Below are 6437 nucleotides of genomic sequence, written 5' to 3'. Positions count from 1 at the left end.
GCAAAGAATGCTCTCCTGCTCTCATGACCCCAGGGCCAGCTCTGCCACCTGTTGTAAGTGTTGAGGAGTAAGGCAGGAGGAATGTAGCATCTTGCCCTGACACATGCCATGGCATTGAGATAAATGATAGTGTCAGCTCTCCCATACTTAAATCCTTGGGCTCAGCCACCAGGAGCTCTCCCAAGTAATGCAGCTGGCTAGGGTGGTGGGGTCAGCTCTTTTATTCTCAGGGCTTTAGGGCCAGCTCTCTCGTGATGCCCAGGTGAGGGGTGGGTCCTGTTGTGCATAGCTCCCAGACATCAAGATGTTCCAGGTGGCAGCCCAGACCAGGGACATCTGCCTGGCCTTTGGGGCTAATAGACTCACAGTTTTGAGGCTATGTACCCAGAAATGGCCCCTAGTGGAAGTACAGGCCAGGTACCCACAATGGACCCAGGTTTTATGTCTGGCTACTTACATCAGGCTGTTTCTCAATACTTTTGTCTCAGAAAGGCCCCTTTCCCTTTCTCTTCCATTTATCCATTACTTACTCCTCATAGTGGGATCTCGAGTCTCTGAGAGTTATGGGTAACCTCAACAGTGGTCTCAGGAGTGTTTTGCTCTGTCATGCATGATGGTGCCAGATAGGGGTCCTCTCGAGCATGATCTGCATCTCCATCAACCCCAGGCCTGTACAGCATTGGACTGGTGTTCATCTCAGACTAGCTTCCTGTGCAGGTTCCAGTCTGATGGTTGCCTTGGGCTCATTCCTCACTCAGCCTGGCTGAGTGGCCATCTATCTCAGGCTCATGCCCACCCAGGGCTTGCAGACCTAGTCGGGGTTCTTCTAGTCTCCAGCATTCTTCCTGTCCTGGGAGTCAGTCTGGGCTTGCCTGCCACCAGACTGCTGCTTGTCTCAGGCTTTTTGTTTTTGTTTTTGTTTTTGTTTTTTCAGGGAACATTAGGCTACTAATTATTCAGATGTTCATAGGTCAGAACACTGCACATAGACACACAAGTGACACAGCAGTCATAGGTGAAATGACTGTAGGAGCAGGAAATTTGAAACTTGAACACCAAATGCACACACACACATTAAAAGCATCTTTCAGTATTTTCAAGTAAAAACATTTTATTTTATTTTATTTTGGTGTGCTTTTCTGATTAAAACTGAATTTTTCTTTACTATCTACTTATTAAATTTTTAAGGTTATAGCATTATTATATAATTTCTCTGCTCCCTTTTTTCCTATAAAATCAGTAACAGTTACATATACATAATTGAGCTCACATGCATAGATGAGCACTTCATACATGCATTTGGTTATACAATGCATGTATTTACAGAAAAGGCAAGAATTAAGACACCCAAAAATGCCAGTAACTACATCTTGCAAACAATAGACATACAACATTAAAAAATAAAATCTTATTATTTTGTTTATTTTTTTCTTCATAAAAATTAATTGAATTCCCTGCTTTTTCTAATGAAAATTACTGGGGAAAGTGCATTCTAAGTTCAAATAATAATTGACAAACAATAGTTGTTAAAATATTAAAGGCACTTACTATTGCTGTCTTACTGTTTATAGATTTTCGTAAAGATTACACAAAATGTAATGGAGGCTCAGGAGTTGCTCCTGTTTTATCGTTAGTTTACATTGGTCTTACCTTGAGTCTTTCCTGTTATAACCTCTGTTGTGGTGAGTCATATATATATATGAAACATATTGTAAAAGGAATCTACTGTGTCCACATGCTGCTGTGTTTACCGATTCATTACTCACTGAACTATTTTGTACTGGATATGATTTGGTAAAAGTATTTTGTTAATGCTGTTTTTGCTTTTACCAAAGTGTTTATACTTTGGTAGCATCAAGTACTTTCATGACACTCATACAACTATGACCCCAAACATGTACATGCATATAAAAACAAGAATAAACAACTTGTTTCTGATGTATTAAAAAAGTATCTGCAGACACATAGTGCCTTTGCTTGTAGTTGTTTTTCTTATTTCTAATCACTCTGACTTCTACTAAGCTTCAACACAGTCACGGACTCAAATCTGAATGGATTGACTTAACAGATATGAATCTCTAAAGCACGGAATCTTTTGGCATAACATACCTTCTCTTACTCAGTCATCTTTTCTTTTCTATCTTTTTTCTTTTCCTTCACTATCTTCTTTTCTTTTCTTTTTATTAGATATTTTCTTTAGTTACATTTCAAATGTTATCCCCTTTCTTAGTTTCCCCTCTCAAAAACCCCTATACCCTCCCCACTTCCCCTGCTCCCCAGCCCACCCACTCCCATTCCTGGTCCTGGTCTTCCCCTGTACTGGGGCATAGAGCCTTCACAGGGCCTCTCCTCCCGTTGATGACCGACTAGGCCATCCTCAGTTGCATATACAGCTAGAGCCACATGTCCCACCATGTGTTTCCTTTGATTAGTAGTTTAGTTCCAAGGACCTTTAGGGGTTACTGGTTAGTTCATATTGATGTTCCTCCTATGGGGCTTCAGACCCCTTCAGCTCCTTTGGTACTTTCTCTAGCTTCTTCACTGGGGACCTTGTGCTCCGTCCAATGGATGATTGTGAGCATCTACTTCTATATTTGCCAGGCACTGGCAAAGGCCCTCAGGAGACAGTTATATCAGGCTCCTTCCAGCAGGTTCTTGTTGGCATCTGCAATAGTGTCTGGATTTGGTGGTTGTTTATGGGATGGATCCCCAAGTGGGGTGGTCTCTGTATGGGTGTTCCTTCAGACTCTGCACTATCTTCTTTTCAGTAGCACATTTCTCTAGTTCTTCATTCTGAGTTTATTGCCAATAAATCAAAGCTTTGTTTTAGACACCATTCACCATTTCTTTCAAGCATTTGCTCTATTTTCTTTCTTACCTACACATGTAGCACATTACTGGTATCTATGGTTCAACCTAATAGTCACAGGTAGACATGACTCTATCCAGTATTACACACATTGATGTCAAACTCTTACTAAATGGAAAATACACGTACACACACGTACACACACACACACACACACACACACACACACACCATGCAATAAATAATAATAATAATAATAATAATAATAATAATAAACTGCACCCAAAATGGTATCTATAAAAGATAACATATATAAGAACTATTTTTGTCTTTTTTAAAAGCTCTTTAAGATTGATTTGTGCTGCCTAAATATTCTTGGATGAGTGGTCTTCTCCTGGCATATGGCCAACTAAAACTGTCTTTCTCATAACTAATAATGACCATTCAGCTGTACCTAGGGACAGGGTTGGATGCTCAACCCACCATCTCCAAGATGGGTTTTGGAGTGATTTTTTTATACTGTTAGGCAACTCATCTCTAAAGAACTGTACTTCTGGCAAAAGACTCATGTTCCTTAGAACTTCCAAGCAGACTTGGTGAGTGTAGCCCAGTGAAACTTCTATTAAAAATATACAAATATTTTGCTTTCAAAAACTGTTGTTTCTTTAAAAATAACTAAATTTTCCTAATGATTCAATGCCAGAAACATGGGTTTATATATGTGAAAAATCTGCTGATTTTATACAATAAAAAAAAAAAAAATCATTCATAGTTAAAAAAAAAACAAAAGAAAAACAAAAACCAAAAAAGTATAAGGAAACAAACAAACAACAGCAGCAAAAACAGAACCTGCTTCAAAATATGAACTATACATCACCAGGCAGCCAGGGTTTAGTTCTGACCTTATAGCAACTACAAGAAGAACTGAAAAACACCAATGTATGGGGGGCTGAAGGAAGGGAGGAGAAAGACTTAATTAAAATGAGCTAAAAGAAAGGAAAATAATGAGGATTAGTCAAGGGAGGAGTGAATTACAAATAAGGGTGGTCAGCAGTGTCAGGTGGAAGTCCACTTAATGCTATATAGTACTTACATATATTTAAAGTTGACCATTTCGGATTGGATAACCTATCAGGTGGGCTCATCTCTGGAGAATTTTCCCCCTACCTCTCCCCCTCCCCCTCTGCCTCCTCCCCCTCTCTGACTGAGAGAGCTCTTAGCATAAGTATGTGGCTTTATAAATATTGACAAAGCCACTGTGTTGATCTTGCTTAGGCAATGGTATCAATGAAATTTCACTTGTGTTGCTTCCCTACTATTTATAAGGAAAACAATCTTAGAGCACAACTTTTAGTCTTCTGGCTCTCACACAATTTCTGCATCCTCTTAATATTTTAGATGTAAGGGGTGTGATGTGTGTGTGTGTGTTGGGGGGGTGGTATATCACTTGGGGCTGGGTGCCCTGTGATCAATTATTATTTACATTTTAACCAGGTTTCACTTTCTACCACTTTCTCCATCTGCTGCAAAAATAAACTTTACTAATTAGAAAAGGCTATGTTTAATATATGATACAAGGATAGATTTTTAGGATGTAGTTAGAAAGCACACCAGTATACAAATCAGCAAGAGCAGAAGGCATCCTACTCTACAGATATTTACACTGCAATGTTCATCACCAATTTATTCACAGTAGCTAGGGAAGGAAAAAAACTTGAATGTTTTTCAACTAATGAGTGAGTGATAAAAATGTAGTTCAAATACACAATGGGATACTATCCAAATATTAATAAAAATAAAATTTACAGGTCAATTGAAACTACAAAATACAGTGAGTACAAGAAGAAGAAGACAAGCTCTACATGGACTCTTATTTGTAGATCCTAGCTCTGAATATTTAGATTTGAATATATCATCTGGAGTAATTCCAGATACCAAGAAATAACCAGAGACTATGGGGAAGGAAGAAGAAGGAACTCTGGAGAGAGAAGAAGTAAGATTCTGGAGCTATGAAAGGAAAATGGGAAAACTGGATGGGCAGAGATTGACCTGAAGAAGCAAGAGGAAGGGCAGCACAGCAAGGAGAGAGCAAGAATAAATAAACCTGAGAATGCATAAAAAGCCCATAGAAAAGTATATTATTTTATGTGTACTTGAGACTGTATATACAAGTGTAACTGTATATACATATATGCAGTTGATAAAATTCCCTGAAAAGTTATAGATTATCTGAGAGAGGTCACTGTGCCAAGCATGGGGAGCATGCTTTTAAAGTTTTGTAAAGGTAGTTCAAGGATCTCCACAAATAATACAAGTTGCTGGCATTCATTTAAGTTGCCTCTGAGAAATTAAAGTTAAGACATATTGAAGTTACCATACACTTCAGACACAGGACTTGAAGTAATGGAACTAGAAGCCTACTCCCTAAGGACTAGATCTCATGCTACTAGAAGTATCTATCTAAGCAACCAAAAAAGAAAAGCAATCAGTAGTAATACCCAGCCGTAATGTCTACTAACCCCAACAATTACCAGAATAGCAAGATCTCCTGAAACATACATTAATGGGACTGATTATCAGAGTACAACAGCCATCTAATGGGATATAAAGCTACTGAACAGGAAAGAATTTATTCCAGGTACCATAACCCTAGTCCACTACCTGTGTCTACTCAGGTAACGGATGCTAGAACAGAACCAGTTACAACCACTTTCCGAAGCTACTATCATTTCTAATTGTATTATAAACACTTATATATATACCCTTACATCCTTATATTTTTATATCATTTTCCTTATGGGTATAGCAGTTTAATTCATCTTACCATGTCTATGGGACGAGTTCTTTCAGTGTACATGGTAATTAGATGAAGTAGAGAATGTATGAATGAATGGACAAGGAGTAAAGCTTTAAGAAGTTCTTAATAATATATTCAGTAATAATACTTAAAATTTTAAATGATTCAATAATAGTTGAGAAACAAGATTGTAAAGATTCAGGGTGAGTTTAACCTATAAACAATAGAAGATGAATAACAGAGTATAAAAGTACGAAATATCTGTCTAAATTATGATATGGATAATAGTGGGAATAGAGCTAGTCATTCCATTGGTCCAAACACCAAATCTAAGAAGTGAAGCTCAGAAAGTGGTGACAGGCAGGGAGAAGAATATCATTAAATCTTAAATCTCTGTAATAGGATGTAAATGATAAATGTGAAAATACTAATCTGAATGTACAGAGTCAAAAATCAACAATAGTCCCACACCTTATGCGTCTACTGAGCACTTGACAAGCAGAAGTTCAAAGAGGATGTGCTGTAAGGAGAATCTGCATACTGCATTTCGCAATATAAAATGAAAATGTGTAAAATGTCTCATTAGCAATTTTATTGACTATAGCTTGAGATGAAAATATTTTTTTCTACCTTAGGCTAAATGACATTTATCGTTAATATGCTTTAACTATTTTATATCAATTTGGGTGTTCTTTGTTCAGTAGGTAAAAGAAAATGTAAATATTACTGTTGTTTACATCACAGCTTGGTTAGAATCCATCTTTTACATCCCTTGAGAAACATAATATATTTTTATTTGGTTGAGCTATTGTACCCTAAAGAAAATAATTT

At 37.5% G+C, this 6437-nt stretch overlaps 1 pseudogene; it reads right to left on the bottom strand.

The window, feature by feature from the left end:
- Positions 1-946: 946 nt before the first annotated feature.
- Gm51435 lies at positions 947-994 on the bottom strand (annotated as a pseudogene).
- Positions 995-6437: the final 5443 nt, after the last annotated feature.

This window comes from Mus musculus, chromosome 3 (assembly GCF_000001635.26).
Source record: "Mus musculus strain C57BL/6J chromosome 3, GRCm38.p6 C57BL/6J".
In the NCBI taxonomy this organism is placed as follows: domain Eukaryota; kingdom Metazoa; phylum Chordata; class Mammalia; order Rodentia; family Muridae; genus Mus; species Mus musculus.
The sequence above is the reverse complement of the archived record's forward strand: the minus strand, read 5'-3'. Positions and strand labels throughout refer to the sequence as shown.